Consider the following 23,108-nt stretch of genomic DNA (forward strand, 5'->3'; position numbering starts at 1 on the left):
CTGGCTCCTAGCTTCGTATCAGCGTGGCTCCAGCCATTGCAGACAGTTGGAGAGTGAACCAGAGGATGGAAGACCTCTCTCTCTCTCTCTCTGTGTAACACTGACTTTAAAGTAAAATAAATAAATCTTTTTTAAAAAAAAAAAGTCTCTATGATGAGAATTACAAAACATTAAAGAAATAGAAGATGATACAAAAAATGGAAAAATCTTCCATGTTCATGGATTGGAAGAATCAGTATCATCAAAATATCCATACTATCAAAAGCAATTTACAGATTCAATGTGATACCAATCAAAATACCAAGGACATTCTTCTCAGATATAGAAAAAATGCTGAAATTCATATGGAAACACAGGAGACCCAGAATAGCTAAAGCAATCTTATACAACAAAAACAAAGCTGGAGGCATCATAATACCAGACTTCAAGACATACTACAGGGCAGTTATAATCAAAACAGCCTGGTACTGGTACAAGAACAGATGGATAGAACAACAGAACAGAATAGAAACATCAGAAATCAATTGAAGCATCTCCAACCAACTTATCTTTGACAAAGGAGCTAAAATCAATCCCTGGAGCATGGAAGTCTCTTCAATAAATAGTGCTGGGAAAACTGGATCTCCACATGCAGAAGCATGCAATAAGGCCCCAACCTTACACCTTACCGAAAAATCCACTCAAAATGGATTAAAGACCTAAATCTATGACCCAACACCATCAAATTATTAGAGAACATTGGGGAAATCCTGCAAAACATTGGTAAAGGCAAAGACTTCTTGGAAAAGATGCCAGAAGCACAGGTAATCAAAGCCAAAATTGACAAATGGGATTACATCAAATTGAGAAGCTTCTGCACAAAAGAAATACTCAGGAAAATGAAGAGACAACTGAAAGAACGAGAGAAATTATTTGCAAACTATGTAACTGATAAATGATTAATAACCAGAATATATAAAGAGATCAAGAAACTCAACAGCAACAAAATAAACAATCTAGTTAAGAAATGGGACAAGGACTTAAACAGGTATTTTTCAGAAGAGGAAATCCAAATGGCCAATAGACACATGAAAAAATGCTCAAGATCACTATCCATCAGGGAAATGCAAGTCAAAACCATAATGAAGTTTCACTTCATCCCTATTAGAATGGCACTCCTACAGAAATCAACAAACAACAAATGCTGGCAAGAATGTGGGGGAAAAGGTACCCAAATCCACTGTTGGTGGGAATGTAAACTGATAAGGTCACTATGGAAGACAGTGTGCAGATACCTCAGAAATCTTAATATAGACTTATCATGATCCAGCCATCCCACTTCTGGGAATTTATCCAAGGGAAATGAAGTCAGCAAATGAAATATTTATCTGTACATCCATGTTTATTGCAGCTCAATTCACAATAGCTAATACATGGAATCAACCCATCATCTGAAGACTGGAGAAAGAAATTATGGGATACGGTCTCCATGGAATATTATATAGCAGAAAAAAATAACAAAATCCAGTTGTTTGCAACAAAATGGATGAGGCTGGAAAACATCATACTTAGTGAATTAAACCAGTCCCAAAGGAAAAAATACCATATGTTCTCCCTGACCTGTGATAACTAATAGAGCACCTAAAAGGCAATCTATAGAAGTGAAATTTTCACTTTGAGAAGCAATGACTTTGAATAGCCCTTGTCTTGCCTATTGAGGAACAGCTTTATTTTTTTTCAGACTATTTGTTGAAATCTTTATTTAACATAGAGTTAATCATATGTATATAAAGTTAATTAGGGGCATGGTGGCATGGGGGTAAAGCTGCCGTCTGCAGTGCTGGCATCCCATATGGGCACCAGTTCCAGTCCCAGCTGTTCCATTTTTGATCCAGCTCTCTACTATGGCCTGGGAAAGCTGTAGAAGATGGCCCAAGTCCTTGGGCCCCTGCACCCATGTGGGAGACCCAGAAGAAGCTTCTGGCTCCTGGCTTTGGATTGGACAGTTCTGGCCTTTGTGGCCAACCAGGGAGTGAACCATCAGATGGAAGACCTCTCTCCCTCTCTCTCTGCCTCTCCTTCCCTCTCTGTGTAACTCTGACTTTCAAATAAATAAATAAATCATTTTTTAAAAAGTTAATTGAAAATAGATCCTTAAAAAATTAGAGTGGGAATGAGAGAGGGAGGAAGAAGAGCGATAGGAGGGCAGGCACAGTGAGAAGAATCACCATGTTCCTAAAAATGTAATTATAAAATGTATGAAGCTTGTAACTGTAGAGCTGTATAGTTCTGCATACATTCCTGCAGACTTTCTTCTAAGGGTACAGTTTAAAAACTTGCCAAGGGACCCCAAATCCCCTTACAATGAGTGGTAAAAATAGCATTTTAAATGGTAAAGTGATAATATAGATATAATTAAGTGTTAACATGATCATTTAAATAGGATTAAGTGTTTGGCAATAATAACAGATATAATTAAAAAGGAGTGAATGCTCCAACATGGATATAGTCCATAGAGCAGACCCATAGAATGACAATTGCTTTAAGTAGCATTCTGACCTCAGAATCAGCCCTTAAGGCATTCTGGTCTGCCTGAAAAGCCCATAAGAGCATTTCAGGCATGGAAAACCTAGACATTGTGGCAAAAGGTGTCCTACATGAAGGACCTCTGTGGGCAAGACCCCAGTGGAAAGAATTGGTCATCAAAGAAGGATGTACTTTTCTCTGATGGGAGGAGAGAACTTCTACTTTGCTTATGGCCTTGTCTAAATACTGAAGGAGTTTGTAGATTCAAAAGGTTTCCATAGCCTTGGCAGCTCATGTCAAGAGCCTTGGGTGTTCATTGACATCATACAAGAGTGTTAATTGTTAAATGTAACAACAGGATTCACTGTGCACTAACTTCCCATACAGGACCTCCATCCTCAAAGAGCTGTATTGTTCTGCCTTTACCATCACTAATTTATTTCAATGTATAACTTTATGCTGTTAATCCCATCAAGTGTATGTTTCATCTAGTGTTAATCTTTAGAAATTCCATGTGGGTAATTTTTACATCTTCAATGTCTACTTAACATGATCAGTTTTTACTGAAATTCTTTAAACAGTTACAATAATTGATTCAATAGCCATGTCTAAAAATTTATTAATTGAGCCATTTCTGAATCACTTTTTGTTCATTTTAAGATCTACAACCTGATGTTATAATATACATGTATATAATAAAATGGTTACTACAGTGAACTAAATTAACACATCCATCAAGTTACCCATTCCTTTCTCCCACAAGAATAGCTATAGTCTACTTATTTAGCAAAAATTCTGAATATATACACCATAACTATTGTCCTCATGTTATACATTAAATCTTTCTACTCGTTCATCCTATGTATTGCTACCTTGTATCATTTAACCTATATCTCTTCATATTCTTCCTACACCATCCTTAGTATCATAGTATTGTTTTATTCCACATCTCTATATATTTTAATTGTTTTTTTTAGGTTCCACATGTAAATGAGACCATGCAATATTTTTCTTTCTGCATCTGGATTATTTCACTTATCATAATGTCCTCCAGATCCATCAATCTTGTAGCAAATGCCAGGATCTTCATAAATTATATATATATATATATATCGCATTATATATATTTCCCATTTTTTTATTCATCCATGTCCATATCTTGACTATGTATGGATAATATTTCAGTGGACATAGGAGCGCAGTTATCTTTACAAGGTGGTGATTCCATTCCTTTGTGTATATTCCTAGAAGAGGGACTGATGGATCATAAGGTGGTTCTATTTTTAATTTTTTTAGAAACTTTCATGTAGTTTTCTATAATGACTGCACCAATATACATTTTTACCAACAGTGTACAAGGGTTCCATTTTTTCCATATCCTCAACAATACTTGTTATCGCTTGCCTTTTTCATAATAGTTATACTAACAATATGAGATGGTGTCTCCTAGTGGTTTTGAATTCTCTGATGATTTAGTGATGTGAGTCAGTTTTGACCAGTTGATTTCTTTCACACTATGGGTAATATTTCCTGTTTTGTTGCAAGTTTGATAATTTTTTACTGGATGCCAGGCATTGTGAATTTTACTTTGTTGAACAATGAGTATTCTCAGTCCCAGAAATGATCTTGAGCTTCATTCTAGGATGTCATTAAATTATCTGGAAATATTTTGATTCTTTTGAAGCCTGTTGCATGGGACCAGTACAATATTTTGCAATCCATGAATTATGATATTTTCTACTTTGGCTGACAGGATCAAAAACTGGTCAAATCAGACAGGTTCAGCTCAAATTTTGGCTCTAATCCTGACTGTGGTTTAAACAAATCACTTACTTAATTGAGGGCTTCGTTTCTTGAGCCATAATGTCAGGTATGGAAATAAATAACAGATGATACCTGTTATCAGGTAAAGAGCCATCAGTCAGTTCCATTCATTATCTTCCTTACTAGCATCCTTGCTTCCCAACTGTCAACTCCTGCTGTGAACAAGGTCTCTGCTTTCTGAGAAGTGTTATCCGAACCACTTCTGAAATAATTCCTCCTCAACTTTAACCTCCTCTTGTAGATTATGTCCCATTGTTCTTTTCATTTATTTGTGCACAGGGAGAACTGTTACATTTCTCACACTGGGTTAATTAGAGGACTCAGGAAACAGTAAAACATAATCTACCCCAAGAGAGCTGATAGTTCAGGAAGTGTGGCTAGTATTCCAGTCATTCTGAACTCCTTTCCTTTCTCTCTGTCAAGCTCACAGGCAAATGAAATCAGGTTTAGAGGGCGTTTTGAAAGAGCAAGAGCAGAAGGTAAGCTGTAGCTCAGAGCTGTCTGAGTAATTAACTGTATGGGGTCAGCTGAGGGGACATGGATAGAGTTCAGTGGTGATGACAGGATACGTCATCCAAAAGTATTCATGGGACAGCAAGGCCACAGGTTTTGGAGTGGGGAGCAGGAAGCCTCCAGTTATGGGGCTGTTATATAACCAGGACAGAAGAAAGCAAAGCAAAAGGCCTTGGCTTCAGGAGTACTGTGGGGGCCTAGGAACATCCTGGAAACTTCTGAATCTGAAAGGGGAGAAGACAAGCTACCTGGACAGGTTGAGGCTTCAGATGCAGTCATGAACCAGTTAGCCATCAAGAACTGGGGCTAAAACAGAGACTCACACACCAAATCTCAACTCACACTTCTCTCTGGGATGCCTTCCTCCCTGTAACACCTGTCCGAATCTTTCCTGTATCTTTAATCCAGCCCATAGCCCTCTTCAACAGAAACCCAATGGGCCATGAATTTACTATTCTAAACCTCCAATCATCCTGCCCTGTACCTCCCAGAGAACACAACACATTTTGCTTTTCATTTGCAGATGTGATTTTGCCTCTGTTTATCTTAGAAGCATCTGGGGGCCAGTGACTACTAACCTTTTTTTATGGATTTTAATCCCATCCCTGTATAGAGATACATAAAGCTGAAAAACTCATTTGGCCTTTAGGAGCCTCATTTCTCATTTATAAACAAACATAACACAACCTGTCTTGCCCATACCTCCCAGAATTGTCCGAAATGCCATCAAAGTCGAGTTCATTAATGTACCTTAAAAATGGTGACATGTTGGACAACTGTGACTACTAATGGGAAGCCCTGAAACACTAAATATGTTAAGAAATTTCTTTGCTAGGTCTCTACGCAAGTAATGGCAGAATTAAAGTGAGGCCATTCTGCCCACTACCATTTGTACTCTTTTGCAAGAACAGCTAAGAGCACAAACCCTGAAGCCAGCTCTACTCCTCACATGCTCAGTGACTTTGGGCAAGCTATTGAGCTTTTCAGCAGGCACTATTTTTTTATTCACTCTTATGTATCTCAGGTACACAACTGACATTCAGTGCAGAAGGACAAGAGCAGTGTCTAAAGAAGCAGAGGATCAAATATCAGCTGCTGTTCCAACTGCTGTGACATGGGTACATCACCTAACCTCTCTAGATGACTTTTTGACCTTCACCTCCAGACCTTAGGCTAGCTAAGCTGCTTTTAAATTCTCTTACAAAATACTTTAACATTCCTTTAGTAAGTCATTCATTTTTAAAACAAAGATTTAATTTGAAAGGAAGAGTGACACAGAGAGATGAAGAGACAGAGATCTTCCATCTGCTGGTTCACTCCCCAAATGGTGGCTGAAGCCAGGAGCCAAGTACTCCATCTGGGTCTCCCATGCGGGTAGCAGGGACCCAAGCATTTGGGCTATCATTCAGTGTTTTCCCAGACACACATTAGCAGGAAAGTGGATCTAAAGCAGAGCAGCCAGGTCTCAAAAACTAGCACTCTGATATAGGATGCCAGTATTACAAGTGACATCTTAACCTGCTACACCACAAAGCCCAAAACTATTTTATACTTTATAGTAGAAACTATCATTTCAGCTTTTAAAAATGACTTTAATACTGCAAATATTATCAAAGAGTAGAAATCTTGCTTGACCTCTTACTACTTTGAGATCTTAGCAAAGCATTTAAATTTCCTGAGGCTTCCTACTTGGTAGCTACGTCATAGAAGTTTTGTGGATATTAAATATTTAAAATACATAACACAGTTAAGTGCATGGAATAGATGCCCAACAAATGACAGCCAGAAAGCCAAACAATTAATTAAATTACAACCTCACTTTAAAGACTAATTTCGAAAAAAAAAAAAAAATAGGTCTTAAAGTCAGTCTTCATGGACCCCATGTGTTGAAATACCAGTTATTGCCATGTACATCACCAGCCACCATGCTTACCACCCAAAGGGATCTATTCTTCTCTACCTTTGCTTGTGTTACACTTTATCTGGAATAGCCTTTCCCTCTTCCCCACCTGATAAATTTTTATTCATCATCTAGTAATCAAATCAAATGTCACTTCCTCCCATGCCTTCCCCAGTCCCCTGGACAAACAGAAGCTTCCCAGTGCCCACACACTTCTACAACAAAGTCATCATGTGTCATTCAGATACCATATGTCTTTCTGGATGTGTCTCCTCTACTAGGCCATGAGCCTAGTAGACAAGGACAAGGATGAGAACAGGATCTGACATGTAGCACATATTCAACATATTTTTATTATTTGAATGAATGAATAAAAACAAAAAATTCTTTGTTGTGTTTTTAGCCAATACTTAATAAAGTCACTCATTGTTTATGACCAAAAAAAAAAAAAAATGACCAAGTTAGTTAGAGGCCTGGTGCAACTCGACAGCCTCAGGTGCAAGCTACAAAAACTAATCAGATTTGTAGGAATTCAATCTCAGATAGAAATAAAAAAGAGTTTAGGATGGTTACTCACTGCCTTGTGACCCGAAAAATTCTTAAAATAGACTCTCTATATGCTGTTTTGTTGAAAGCATCAGAAAGGCTCCACACTCTTGGGAATCATGCAGATCATCTTTTTAAGTCAACACAAATAAGAACATGAACAAATCCAAGTGTAGTATACTATAACTGACGCCCCCCAAAAAGGCTTGAAGTTTCAGCCAAGTTCGGAGGAAAACCATGCTTTAGCCTATTATTTGAGAGAGAAAATTATAACTCTGGTGCCCAATTATGGATGTTAGAAAACTCAAGCTCTGCCACACACATTTATAATCTGGGATCTATTTTTCCAACACGTGAGGAGTTCAAAAGTTCAGGCAGGGCAGGTTTATAGCCATCACTAATTACCATGGGGAGCTAGGGAAAGTTACTTTATCTGTCTAGGTATTAATTTTGTTCATTGTAAAATGAGAGCTTTGGAATGCATGCTTTTCAATGTCCCATATGACTCTCAGCAAAGTTCAGAAAAGGAAGCATAGAAGTATCCTTTGGAATAAGCAGAATCGGCATCTGCTGACACACTGTTTTGAGAGCCAAGAAGAGCCTCCATCCAAAAATATCCTGGTCACAGTAGCTGAGGACCAAGCCCTACAAGCTAAGTTGTGGAGAGCAGTGGAAGACACAGAGCCTTTGAAATCAGCCCTGGTCTCCAATCCCAGCTCAGTCACAGCTTGCCATCAGTAAGTGAGTACTTCATCTTTCTGAGCCTTAGTTTTCTCACCTATAAAATGGTCATGCTTGGCTCACACTCTTATTCACATCCATCAGCAACGGTCCAAGTGCAGTAGCGGTGGGCTAGCATTGCGGCAGGGTGGGATAAGCTGCTGCTCACGATCCCGTATCACAGCAGTGACTCAAGTCCCTGCTGCTGTGCTCCCGTTTCCGCTCCCTGCTAACACTCCTGAGAAGGCAGTGGAAGCTGGCCCAAGTGCTTGGGCCCCTGCCACTCATGTGGGAGACCCGGATGGAGCTCCAGGCTCCTGGCTTTGACCTGGTCCAGTTCTGGCTGTTGCAGCCATTTGGGGACAAAAGCAGAGGATGGAAGATATGTTTCTGTCTGTCCCTCTGCCTTTCAAATAATTAAAAATAAATCTAAAAAAAAAATGTGCAGCAAATGTCAGAGGGGTGGGCCTCTCCAGCCTGCAGGGTCAGTAATGAGGCAGCAAAGATGAGTTCAGATCTAACAGCCTCTACTCTCAGGGGCAGGATGAGATGTCACCTGCGCCACTCTGCACATGGAGACTTGACTCTGGCGCCTCCCAAAGCTCAGCCTCGCTAGAAACATGAATGTTTCTCAGGTCCAGCCTGCACATGATTACAGTGAGTCATCTCCAAATAAAGGAGAGTTGCCTGTAATAGTATGTTAAGAGGCGATTTTATGGATTAATTTCCTTCTGCCCAGCGAATGGCACAGAATCCTCTTAAATGATTTTTAGAGTCTGGGAGACTAGAGTTCAATTTAGTTCATTAATTTCTAGAACACCAAAAAAACTGTAAGTAATGTGTTCAAATATGCTTCATTACTGTTTTTATAATCTTGGCTTAATTTTTTGTCACAACAACTTGAGGGCCTGCATGACAGCTTAAATCAACACTTACTTGTTGTGCGTCTAGAAAAAGGACCTCACATAGAAGTTCCAAAATGAGATCAAATGGAAAAAGTCTTTCACTTGGCTGCACTCATTAAATAATTATACCATTTTTATAATTATACCCACTGTTTATACAGAGGATTTTGCTGAAGTTTGTTGAAATCCCCATCATTTTTTTTAAAGATTCAGTCATGTATTTATTCGAAAGTTAGAGAGAGGCAGAGAGAGAGAGAGAGAGAGAGAGATCTTCCATCTGCTGGTTCTGGTTCACTCCCCAAATGCCTGCAATGGCTGGGGCTGCGCCAGGTGGAAGCCAGGAACCAGGAGCTTCACCTGGGTCTCCTAGAGGGGTGGCAGGGACCCAAGTACCTAGGCCATCTTCTGCTGCTTTTTCCCAGGTACACTAGCAAGCAGTTGGATTGGAAGTGGGGCAACTGGAACCCAACCCAGCGCCCACACACGATGCTGGCTTCACAGGTGGCACTTAATCCACTGTGCCACAGTGCCAGCCCCGAAATTTCCATCATTCTTGATGCCAAAATATTATACCTGCCAACAACTTAGAAGAGATTGCCTATTTATATCTGTTAACAAATAGATCTGAAATCCATTTAAATTCTGTAGGAGGTTACTAAACATATTAGAAATGTCTTTTAATTTTTGATTGACACATAATTATACACTCATATTTATTTATAGGGTAAAATGTGATGTTTCTGTACAGGTATACATTTTGTAATGATCAAATTAGAGTAATTAGCATATCCATTACTGCAAACACTTATCACTTCTTTGTGGCAAGAACATTAAAAATTCTCTCCTGGCTATTTTAATCCTCTCCTGGCTACAATACATCCTGCTATATAGAAGAACACCAGGACATGTTTTTCCTATCTAATTATTACATTGTACCCCTTGACTAACCTCTTCCTATTACCTCCCCCTTTGAAAACCACAGTTCTACTCTCAACTTCTATAGGAGCCACTTTTCTAGGAAACATATATGAGTGAAATCACGTGGTGTTTGTCTTTGAGTGTGTGGTTTATTTCACCTAACATAATGTCATGTAGGTTCATCTCTAATGTTACAAATGACAGGATCTTGACCTATTTTTATGGCTGATAAGTAATAGTACTCCATTTTGTAAACATACCACATTTTCTTTATCCATGCATCTGCTGATGGATACTGATGCTGATTCCATATCTTGGCTATTGTCAACAGTGCAATAAGGGTCTTTGGGCTTCCTGAATCTGAATACCCCAATCTTTTCCATAATTTAGAAAGTTGTCAGCAATTATTTTGTTGAATGCATTTTCTATATCGTTTTCCTTCTCTTCCCCCTTCTGGAATATCCTTTTTGCAAACGTTTGCTTACTTAATGGTATCCTATAAGTCTCAAAGGCTTTCTCTGTTCTAGCCAGGTTTTTTTTTTTTTTTTTTTCCTTTTTTGCCTGAGTTATTTCCTACAATCTGTCTTCAAGCTCAGGATTTCTTTTTTCTGCTTGCTTAATTTTTCTGCTGAGACTTTTTTTTAACAAAATTTCATTCCTTTTTAATTTTTTTGAAGATTTCTTTATTTATTTGAAAAGCAGACTTACAGAGAGGCAAGGGCAGAGAGAGAGAGAGAGAGAGAGAGAGAGAGGTCTTCTATCTGCTGTTTCACTCCCCCAAATGGTCACAATGGCCAGAGCTGGGCCGATCTGAAGCCAGAATCCTGGAGTTTTTCCGGGTCTCCCATGCAGGTGCAGGGGTCCAAGGACTTGAGCCATTCTCCACTGCTTTCCCAGGCCATAGCAGAGAGCTGGATTGGAAGTAGAGCATCTGGGATTCAAACTAGCACCCATTTGGGATGCTGGCACTGCAAGCAACAGTTTTACCCGCTACGCCACAGCGCTGGCCCCAGATCTATCTCCCTCTCTGCCTTTCAAATAAATAAATAAATAAAAATTTTAAGGATTGAAAGAGAGGTAGTAGTAGACTCCAAACACGAAGAAAGGTAATGGAAAAGCTAGTTGTCTGATTTGATTGGTTTACATGTATACATGTGTTGAAAGATTGCCTTATACATGTTAATAAAAAATTTTAAATAGGGGCTGGCACTGTAGTGTAGAACGTTATGCTTCCACCTTCAGTGCCAGCATCCCATATGGGTGCCAGTTCGAGTCCTGGATGCTCCACTTCTGATCCAGCTCTCTGCTAATATGCCTGGAAAAGCAGTGGAGGATGGCCCAAGTGCTTGGGCACCTGTGTAGGAGACTCAGATGAAGCTCCTGGCTCCTGGCTTCCTCCCAGCCCAGCCCCAGCTGTTGTGGACATTTGCGGAGTAAAACAGTGAATGGAAGACTCACTCTCTCTCTCTCTCTCTCTCTCTCTCTCTCTTTCTGCCTTCAAATAAACACATAAATAAATAGAGCTTTAAAAGAAAGTATGCGCCACCCAAGTTTTTCCAAGGTAGTGACAGCTATTTCATAGAACCTCAGAGTGGGAGGGGCCTCAAGATGGCTCCAGACAGCAAGATCCTGGGTGGGACTGGGCACAGCATGAGCTGGACTCTTTCTCAAGGGCAATGCAGCAGCTGACAACACAGCAGCTTCCCAAACTGGGCTCTGGGCCTGGGAGGGCCCCAGTGCTCAACTGTGATAAATGCCTCAGACACGTGGGGCCTGAGTGGGGGTTGCCAGGACTTCCTGCTTACCCTTGTCTCACTAAACCCTCTTGCCTCAGGGATGAGCTTAAGCGAGCAGCAAATGCTTGTGCTTAGGTTCCTTCTTTATCAGACCACATGCATCTCCTTGCTCGGGAAAGTGTTGCCCAGTGCTCGCTTTCCTGTTTCATGCCCCAGTGCGTGTTGTCTTCCCCCTGTACTGCTCTAGGTTGGAGGAGGGGTGCTGGAGGAGTCACGTGGCAATGGGCTGATGCAATTCCAGAGGCTCAGTCTGCAAGTAGTGGCTTGGAGAAGGGACCTTGGCCTCTGCCCAGCACTGCTTTTTCACCTTGGCAGGCCTCATAACTGAGGCCTGGAATTAATTCCTTCTCCCTCCCTCAAGCAGGAAGCATCTGTGTCCACACTGTGGTGCTTGGAGTTGGGGGAGGGGTACCTGGGCAACTCTTTCCTGTCTTCTTCAATGCATCTTTTGTCATTATAACACTAAAACCAGGCACTGTGGTCTTTGGCTTGGCTTCCCCAGCTCTTGTAAGGTAGACTGGTGTGTGAATTCATCTTGGTGTCTCTATGCAGAGTCCTATTCGACTGCCATCCTTTTCTGCCTCGGAACTTCTTTTTCTAAGTTTATTAAGTATGCAGGTGACAACGTATACCATTTCCACAGGTAAACAATATGAGAAGAGAAACATTCCCTAAGAGCTATTTTCAAAATTGTCCTATAGGTTTCTTTCAAAAGGCAGTTTGTTTCTCATTATTAAATGTCACTTTTACCTTGAAGAACAAGCTATTTAATCTGTGCTTTTTAATTTATCTGTTAGATGGCATACTGTGACACCCACTTGCCATTACATGGGAGATCAATAAATTAGAGATTTGTCCTTAACTTCAGTGACATTTTTGAGTTCTTTGACACAAGAAAAACAGTCAACCTGTATGTTCATGGCTATCCCTATCTCATAAAGCACAGGTTGGCAAACCAATGGCCCTTGAATCAAATATATTCCCCTCCTGTTTTATAACAAAGTTTCATTGGAACACAGTCACTTACCTATTATCTAATGGCTGCTTTCACCCTATTAGGGGAGTTGAGTAGTTGAGATAGAGACCATATGGCCTGCAAAGCCTAAAAAATTGACTATGTTCCTGTGTACTGAAGAAGGTTGCCAGTCACTGCTCCAGATAAAGATTTTAATACTAAATATTCCATTTTCACAAAATTCACCATACTTGTATTCCTGGAATTTTAACTATTATGGCTTTGATTTCTTTGCTGCAATAACTGCATATAAATTAGGTAGAGAGAAAATTTCACTCATGCTTCTCTCCCTCTCTTCTTACCCCTTCTTTTGTTTAAGAAATTATTAATACCTTTATAATTAACATAGCCTTTCCAGCATATCTTTTTCTTAGTGGAGAGGGATAAAGAGAATTGTTTTTCCTGTATTTCATTATAGTAACAGAATCTTAACAAATTCCATAAACTGAGACAAGTCAGAAGCATCTGTATTTTCACCCAATCATGTCAGCAATGTCAAATCTATCCTAATGCTTGGTTCTTCAAATATTCAACGACAGCTTCATAACTGACATCTGCTGACAAGGGCACACATTCTTGCTTATGATTTTAGCTAACTTTTACCATGGCAAAAGAACAGTGTTTCCTTAATGGAATGTAGATTTTAACCTCTGTTCTTAAGCAAAAAATTATAAAGTTAGTGAAATTATGTTAAGTAGAATTGAGCGTTCCCTGACTGAAATGTTACTATTTAAAAAGTTATAAAAATTTGCCTTCGTACTGTGACAGCTTCATTTCTAAATGTCAGGATAGCCATGACAGCTCCATGAACAAAATCCAAGCACAGGGTACACTCTGGGGCTATATTCATTGTCAGCAGTCTTAGACTAAAACCCGTAGTTCCTAGAGTCTCCATGAAAATGTCTTATCTTGTGGATCACTTCCTGTCAGATCCAACTACATCATCAGAGTTTTTTCTCTTAATGTTGCAAAGAGCTCATAACAGGAGTACAGGTGTTTGCTCTGCCATCTTCTCTTTGCTCCTTGTGCTTGCATTATAGGCATTATCCGGAATTTACAATTACTTTCTGGGTATCTTTTTAAGCCTTTTGTTTATTTTGTGAGGATTACTTTAGTTCAAACTAGATAATATATTATGAGAATCTACATAAGCCCATATAAACTGCGATATTCCACCATATGCTGAAAGCCAACATCCACAGAAAGCAACTTGCCTATACCCCATGTTGTGGAAGCCCCCCTTTCCTTCAAAACACCTGTGAACTACTCTTGACATTTGATCCACATGAAGGCAAAAAGATCAATGATCAATCTCTATCATGTAAATGCATAATACTTAGATTTTCTTGTTTTTTTAGATACACACATTATATAAATCATATATTCATTTTATACCCTGGTGGATTATCTTGTATAATCTACTTTGGAGACCAATGTACTATACAACAATGCTGTCACTAACACACACACACAATGCTTGGAAAAAGCGAGGTGAGAATTATTCTGTTGACACAAATACACACACACACACATACACACAAAATTATACCATATCAGATGCTATGAGTGTTAGAAAAATGAATCCAAGTTGGTCAGACATGGACTGCCTCATTGTGAGATAATGAACCAAGGTGAAAAAGTAGGGTCAAAGATACCATGAATAAAAAGAAACACATGCTCCGCAGAGAGAAATCCAGAAGGCACAAAAACAGAGATAAAAGGGAAAATGGTATAAGAAAAAGAGCTGTTTTATTTCTTTACTTTCCACTTCCCCTTTACAAATTCTGTAAGGCCCTACTATGCTTCATTCTTTTCTCCCACAATGTCTATTACATTGCTTCACTGTCCAGGAATTGGTTATTGGAGCTACATCATAAATATTATAATTTTACTTGAGCTGATCTAAGTGAATTCTCTTCCCTACAACCAATCAGTCCCTAACCAAGAATAATTTGGCACCAGAAAACAGAGTTGCTAGCAACAAACACCAGAGAAAATTAGGAATGATTATTGCAGAAAAACCATGACACTCTCCTAACTTCCCATCGTCAGCCTCCACCAAGATGAGAAGCTGGAGGTGTGAGATATGCAGAGAATTAGCTGGTTAAATTCTACCTTAAGTCTCCATCTCCAAGAAAATGTAAGCAAAGTATTATGAGAAGGAGAAGAGAAAAAAACAATTCCCAGTTGCCTGGCTTGAAACAGACGGAGAAAAAGAAGAATACTCTGGACTGATAACATCCACTTATTGTTATTCCAGCTCAGGGGTTCTGGGGAGTTTAGCTAATCTCATCTAGGTAGAGGTGTAGAAACTCATACCTACTTTTGCCTTGAGGGTCTAGGCATTCTCTTTAGTCTAACAACTTTTGCAGAAATCTGTAAGGAATAGTTGGCCAATGTCAGAAATAAACTTATGGTATAAGGTGTGCATTACTTCTACCAGGAGGAAAGCTATTGGAACACCTGATATAAAATAAGCAAGGTTTCATGAAGAATGCACACTTTCTTTTCAGAAGCCCTAGGAAGAGTTAAGGTGAGGTTTTCAACCTTATGAAAACTGCAGAATCAGCTGGAAAGGTTTCTGAATCAACATGTCTCCAGGTCTCAAAGACAGGGCCTATCATAGATGACCTCTCAACTTGCTTGCCCAGATTTTTCAGGTAGGGGCTCTACTCTTGAATCCCTTTGACTGTGGGCCAAGGGCTCTGATAATTTCTTCACAATATCCCTTTATCCTTTCTTTTTTAATTTAATAAATATTTTTTATTATTTTAATTTGTATTTATTTATTTTAAAGTCAGAGTTACACAGAGAGAGGAGAGAGAGCGAGAGAGAGAAAGAGGTCTTCCATCCACTGGTTCACTCCCCAAATGGCCACAATGGCTGGAGCTGCGCTGATGGTATAAGCCAGGAGCCAGGAGTTTCTTCCAGGTCTCCCATGCAGGTGCAGGGGCCCAAGCACTTGGGCCATCTTCTACTGCTTTCCCAGGCCATAGCAGAGAGCTGGATCAGAAGTGGAGCAGCTGGGACTCAAACCAGCGCCCATATGGGATGCCAGCACTTCAGGCCAGGGCGTTAACCTGCTGCGCCACAGAGGTGGCCCCCTTTATCCTTTCATACATGAGATTTTATTTTTTCTCCTCACCAACCAAGTCCTTAATGAATGGACTCAGGATCATGAGAAAGAATCTTTATATGGTCAATGAAAAACCAAAGCATGATAAGAAGAAAGGCACACAATCCATTAAATGGTGCCTATTTTTCAAATGTGTTAAAGCACTTTTGAAACAATAGTCTTTAAAATACTTATGCTTAAATCTACACTTCCTGAAAGGGAATGGAGATTAGAAAGATGATTAAATAGATGATGATGATGATGGAGTTTGTCTTAGTACATTTTGTACTGCTGTAACAAAATACCCCAGACTGAGTAATTTATAAAGGACAGGAATTTATCTACCATAGTCCTGGAGATTCAGAAGTCCAAGATCAAGCCTCTGGTAGTTTATGGCAGTTGTCTGATGAAGAATGTTCCCTGCTTAAAGACGGCACCGTGTTGCTACATCCTCTCACATGGAAAAATGCTGTGCCCTCTTATGGCAGAAAGGAAAGCAAGACAGATGCTATCTGAAGCCTCTTTTATAAGGGTCTGAATCTCATTCATAAAGAAAGGAGCCTTCGTGATGCAATCATCTCTTAAAGACCACCCATCAATACTATCACATTGCCCACTCAGTGTCAGTATGTGAATTTTGGAAGTACATATTCAACCCACAGTATGACTCCTATTTTCAGGAAGGTGTCCATTGCTCTAAAATGAGTTAAATGGTTCCTTCTAATTCAAACCAGTAGAGGCAAGCAGTCTTCGGTTTCCATTCTAACATAAGTTACAGATTAAGCAAATAAAAAATATATAACCTTATTGCAAAACTCTTCCAGCCTGCAGACAATGCTTTAAGTCCACTTAACATGAGTGCTTTCATTGAAAAACAATCAGAATCCAGGTGTTGGAATGGGGATACCTGAAAGGAACCAGAGGGACTTAGAAGGTTGACCCCTAGGAACTGCATAACTTCAATTGGGTACTATTCCTTCTAACAGGGAGAACCTACAGTTCCCACGTTCTGGGTCTAAAGAACTTAATCCTTTGCCACACAGATGAATCTTTGCTATCCTTCTGCAGCAGGAAGCAATAATTATCCTTTCAAAATGACCACATATCCTCTCAAAATTGGAGTTTTTCATTGTGATTATTACATTCCTCAATTGGACATGAGTTGCTAAGCCAAGAGAAATCTCATTCAAAGCAGTGTAAGAAAGAGGAAGATGCCTCAGAGATTTGGACTTGGAGCTGAATCTGCTAGTAAGGATTCCAGGGGCCAGCGCTGTGGCACAGAAGGTTAAGCCACCACCTGCAGTGCCAGCATCCCATATGGGTGATGGTTCGTGTCCCAACTGCCCCACTTCCAGTTCAGCTCCCTGGTAATGCCCCTGGGAAAGCAGTGGGAGATGGCCCAAGTGCTTGGGTTCTGCACTCAAGCGGGAGACCCAGATGAAGCTCTCAGCTCCTGGCTTCAGCCTGGCCCCACCCTGGCTGTTTGCACCATTTCAGGAGTGAACCAGTAGATGGAAGATCTCTCTCTCTCTCTCCCCTCCCCTCAACTTTTCCTTTAAAGTCAACAAATCTTTAAAAAAGATTCCAAATTGTATGACTTTGGGAAGGAGATGAGTCTCTTTTAGGGATCTGTATGATGGCTATGCTATTTTGGTGTAGAATTTTCTTAGAATACTTATTGGGAGAAAAAGTTTGTGTTTGAACCAAGGATTGACTGTAGTAATTGATTTTCCCTCCCAGGAAGCTTTCACATCTTCCTTTCATTAAGAGATTCAGGCAAATGATTTAGGCCTGGCCAATTCTCTCAGCAATAGCAAGGGCACAAGATGCAGCACATAATACAAAGACAACTAGAATCATTCAGGATTGTAATAGACACTCAAGGAGAAAGGTGTTGTTTCTGTTCTCTGAGTTACTTTCCCTAGAACTATCAGTACCATCAGTCTATATGGAGAAGTAGGAGAGAATGCAAAGAGAAACAAACACACGCAGAGATGACCACAAGAGCAGGAGAAAGTGTCTCCTGGTTGTAGGAAGGCCTCACTTAGAGTGCTGCAGCCCTGTTCTGTGGACTACTCCCTCCCTGCTCTGGGATCCTCTAAAGCTGCTAGTTTAAATCGAGTCTCCATCACTTTGGAGAGGTCTAATACATGACCAGAACTATGGGAGACTTGGAGGGATAATTCAACAAAAGTTTAGGAGTTAGTTGTTGATGTTGTTGTTAATTGTAATATATATCTAGGGTAAAAAAGTAAACAGCACACAGAACATGTGTTACGTAATTATAAAATCTGTCATCTTTCTACCACCCCCAGAACTCCTCTGCTGAGGAGAAAAATGCGAACAGTTTCTTCCGTGTCCCCTTCCAGGAATTTTCTTAAGTTAACTTGAGAGCACTCTAAAGGAACAAGGAGAGAACAAAGCTCATGAGATGTATTATTCTTAGATCTAACTCAGAAAGGCAAAGATGTAGCAATATTATGTCTATTTTTCCTTCTTTCCTCACTATACTGGGTTTAAACTTGCAGTTGTAAGATTCCCTCCCTATGAGCTTTTACATTTTATATTTTAAGTAAAATCCCACTAGGGAAGTACTAGCTAATGAGTTTTGTTTTGTCATCATGTAGAACTTTCACAGCATCCTTTAAAACATCTTGAAACAATTAAAAAAATCACTGAACTTCACAGGAAGCTGGTGTGTGTTTCTAAGACCTATAAACAGAGAGGGATTTATTTTTAACTCCATATCTATGCTGCCTGGTTTGAGATTTCACTTTTGCAAAATAGAGCTCAGATGACTGTCACCGTGGATTCAGTTTTTTTGTCTTTAAATTTGAAGGGCAACAGAAATTGCTGGAAGATTATGTTTAAGTGGTACAGCAAATTTAAATGTATTTTGGAAGTAGCTACACAATACATAAACATGTGACCAAAAATAGATGCTGCAGAACACTGTGATTGTACTAAATGCCACTAAATTATTTGCTTTAAATGGTCTATTTTCAGTTATGTGAATCTCACTCCAGTAATAATGACTTTAAGAAGGTGGTATTTAAAAAAGTTGTACCTATTGCAAAGCCAATCTAAATCATAGATTTTTTTTTTCAAAGTCATCATCTCTGGTAAAAATAGGAATTAACTTGTTAAAAATCTATGCTGTGGGTTGGTGTTTGGCCTCTCAGTTAAGACGTCACTGGGAACACCCATGTCCCTTATCAGAGTGCCTGAGCTCAAGTCCTGACTCATCTCCTGATTATAATTTCTGGCTAATGCAGACCCTGAGAGATGGTATTGAAGGGATCAAGTAGTTAAGTACCTCTAACCCACCTAGAGACTCAGACTGAATTCCTAGCTCCCCCACTTTTTTCCTGGCTCAGCCCCAGCTGTTGCAGGCATTTGGGTGGTGCACAGTAGATGGTAGCTCGCTTGCTCTTGCTCTTGCTCTCTCTCTACCTCTCAGACTTTTAAAAAGAACTTACTCTCAAACAACGCTTGTGCTAAAAGCTTTCCAATAAGCAGTGTATATGTTAAATTATTGGGGTTTGTGTTGTCATGCATTGGGTTAAGCTGCCTCCTGGGACACCTGCATCCTATATTGAAGTGTCTGGTTCAAGTCCCTGTTACTCTGTGCTTCTGATTCAGTTTCCTGCTAATGTATCTGAGAGAGAATAGATGATGGCTCAAAGACTTGTGATGATCAGAAGCTCGGATGAGGGCAAGTTGAATTTAAAATATCTATTTTTTTTATTTTATTTGACAGAGTTATAGACAGTGAGCGAGAGACACAGAAAAAGGTCTTCCTTTCATTGGTTCACTCCCCAAATGGCTGCTACAGCCAGCGCTGCGCCCATCCGAGCCAGGTGCTTCTTCCTGCTCTCCCATGCAGGTGCAGGCACCCAAGCACCTGGGCCATCCTCCACTGCCCTTCCGGGACACAGCACAGAGCTGGACGGGAAGAGGAGCAGCTGGGACTAGAACCTGGCGCCCATATGGGATGCCGGCATTGCAGGCGAAGGATTAACCAAGTGAGCCATGGCACCGCCCCTAAAATATCTATTAGAAAACCAAGTAAGATAGCTCCTAAAATTAAGGGGATTTTCAGAAGTATTGAGCTCTCCAGTCCCTGGGCCTCCCTTCAAAGCAATAACATTTAATTATACCAGTATCTGTCAAATCCAGTGTTTTATTTTTCCCTGAAAAGTGAGGTCCTTACCTTGTTCTATTCTGAAACTGTGACATGATTCACTTTGAATCCCTTCACTTGTTTTCTCAGATAAGAATATTAATTTATTTCAGGCAATATTTACCACTCTTTAAAAAAAGATGCTACTGTACTTTGATATTTTTTAAGAAAACAAAGGTTAAATATTTTCCAAAATTTATATTAAAAAGAATCCACAAATGATGATTACAAAGGTGTGTTTTCCCAGACTGTGCAGGAATTTCTGCTAAATGAATCATGACACCCCTCAAAGGAAACCGGACCCTATGACTGTGCTATATCTGACATATGTTGCTACATCTGTGTTCATTGCCTAGGGCTACTACAACAAAACACCATAAACTTTGTGGCTTAAGACAACAGGAATTTATTCTCTGTCAGTTCAGGAAGTTCTAAATCCAAAATCAAGGTGTTAACAGTACAACACTCTCTTTGAAGTTCCCAGGAGGGGATTCTTTGCCCTTCTTCCCTGTGTGTTTGTGTCTTTACATGGCATTTTCTTCTCTGTGTGTCTGCATCCAAATCTCCCCATCTTACAATGCCAGTCATCAGACTTAGGGCCTGCCCTAGTCCAATATGACCTCCGTTTAAACTCATTATATTTGCAAAGACTTTATTTCCAAGTAAGATCACTATCATGGGTAGCAGGGCTTAGGACTTCAACATATCTTTCTGAGGGGACACACGTCAATCCATAAAACACTAAACCTCATTCATTCATTCACTGAGAATCTTCCCTGTGTTTGACACATTTGTATTTACTGGCAATCCTAGTCCTTGCAGTTAGAGAATCATGGTCTAGTGTGGGAGACAGATACTTGAAGCTTAGTGTGGTAAAAGAATTTAGAAACACGGAGATTCAGATAGGAGACCCTTATCTCAACCTGGGAAATCAAAGAAATCCTTGCTGGAGAAGTGGCCTCCAATCTAAGACCCCGATGGTGAAGTTGGATGCACAGGAAAGACAACTCCAAACAGAGGGACAACACTTGTTGCAGCCTGGATGTCAAAGAAATCGTGCTGCTATCTGGGGACCACTGTAGAATCCAAGTGGTGGTAGTGGTCACGACAAGAAGTGAGGCTGTGCAAATATACAAGGAATAGGTCAGGAGGGACTTTATTGGCATACTAAGGATGGCATTTGTCTTGTAGACCAGCAGCCCTCCAATGCCATCTCCAAAGAGTGTCCCATCACTCTGCAGTCATTTGATTAATCTAAATTAGATTATATCCTATTATATGCCTACAAATCACATCATTTTCTCATCTACCTTATAATGATGGGAAAAAGGAGGTGGAGTGACAGCTATCACACAGGAAACCAAGTACCGTGTGATATGCCCATAATATGAATGTCCTCCTTCAGGTATATATCAAGAAGGAGAACATACCCACAGGCAATGGGACACGACTGAAAGGTTTCCAGCAGAAAATAATGTGATCACATCATGTATTCTGGGAGAGAGTCGAGACTAGAGAACAATGAAAGGCCATTGTACTAACCCAAGTGACAGATAATGGTGGCCTAAACTATAGTAGTGGCAATGAAGATGGAGAGACGTAAACAGAGTACATTAAGATAAAAATCAAATGGATTTTCAGTTTAGGCACGCACAAGGCACCATAGGCATCTCACAGTTGTACAGAGCAGACAGAGAGGACAAAACAAAATCCTGACCCTTTATGTACACAGCTGTATTTTAAGCAGCAGGAAAATAAGCCTGGCTACGCTGGCAAATATCAGACTGGTAGGCAGATGGGCGAGGTATGGCCAAAGGACAAAGCAAGCCCATGCATGGTTGACCCAACTGTCCCAATCAAATGAGTGGAGCACAATAGAGAAGAATCCAAGCATCTCATTTCCCTCCCATCAGGCAAACTGGCCAGCAGACAGGTAGGAAGCTATTTGTAGACAAGTGTCCATAGGCAGCAATGGACTAGAACAAAGATCCAGCTTTCTGTCTTAGGGAGATGTGCTGGCAATTGCCACATAGGAACAGGGCCTGGTACCAGGCTGAGTACAGCCCTAAAGTCAGATCTATGAGTTGTGCTAACAGTGGCCAAGGGAGAGAGCAGACGTCACTTGAGAAACAGTGTCACAGCATGACACTAAATAAAACCATAAATGCAGGCGGATGACTGGCCACCAAGCTTCACCAGTGGCATTAAGGTAATTGATATACTTCCTTGCTGACTTGGTTTTGACTCAGAAACCCAGGGCATGAGTGAGAGGGCAACTGAAAGTCAGGTGTCCAAAGGAGAGTATCTGGGCAACATAAAGCCATGGGAACTGAGGGAGCAGGCCAATAGGTCTAAATTGTTATGCTTGCCTGTGCACTATGTGCTCCTTTGATATAGATGCTCATGAAGAAGACATAGTTATAGCAGAATTGCCAGGTTGGAGGTCTAAGGGGGTAATGTTAAGAAACAGTCTTGCATTCTATCAACATTTATGGAGCACTTGGTGTGTTCCTAGCTCTTGCTTTGGAGCATACTAAGATGCCAAATTCATCATAGTCTCTGCCTTCAAGTATTCTGCAGTGGATCAAGCATGATGGGAGACTCACAAATAACTGTGAGAAAGCCCAGTCAAATGCAGTGGAGCAGAGAGGATAAATGAAGAACAAAAAAGTCTCGTAAGGTTTTTGAGAAGAGGGGCTGGTGTTGTGGCATAGCAGGTAAAGTTGCCACCTGACATTCATGCCAGCACCCCATATGGCTACTGGTTCATGTTCTGGCTGCTCCACTTCAAACTAGCTCCCTGCTAAAGGCCTGGGAAAGGCAATGGAAGATGGCCCAGGTGTTTGGGCCCAGACCACTCACGTGTGAGACCTGGATGAAGCTCCTGGCCTGTGACTTCTGTCTGGCCCAGCCCTGAGCATTGAGGCCATTTGGGGAGTAAACAAGCAGATGGAAGATTTCTGTCTCTCCCTGTCTCTCTGTAATTCTGCCTTTCAAATAAATAAATAAATACATCTTTAAAAAAAAAAAAAAAGACTTTTGAGAAGAGGCCACAGCCATTTTCTACCTAGACACCATTATCAGAGACTTAACCACTTCTGTGTGGCACCACCTGCTTCAACTCCAGGTCTGGCACAACAGCCATTGTTAGTTTATCCACATCTCCCT

The 23,108-nt window shown here is 40.4% G+C and overlaps 1 long non-coding RNA gene across 1 annotated transcript in view; it reads left to right on the forward strand.

Annotated features, from left to right (window-relative positions):
* The first annotated feature begins 7,660 nt into the window (after positions 1 to 7,660).
* The window catches only part of LOC138847438 (uncharacterized), a 31,548-nt gene continuing 16,100 nt past the window's right edge, over positions 7,661 to 23,108 (forward strand). Inside the window, exon 1 of the long non-coding RNA XR_011385268.1 lies at positions 7,661 to 8,025. This is a non-coding gene — a long non-coding RNA (uncharacterized lncRNA). The remainder of the gene's footprint in view (positions 8,026 to 23,108) is intronic.

This window comes from Oryctolagus cuniculus, chromosome 1, assembly GCF_964237555.1.
Source record: "Oryctolagus cuniculus chromosome 1, mOryCun1.1, whole genome shotgun sequence".
In the NCBI taxonomy this organism is placed as follows: domain Eukaryota; kingdom Metazoa; phylum Chordata; class Mammalia; order Lagomorpha; family Leporidae; genus Oryctolagus; species Oryctolagus cuniculus.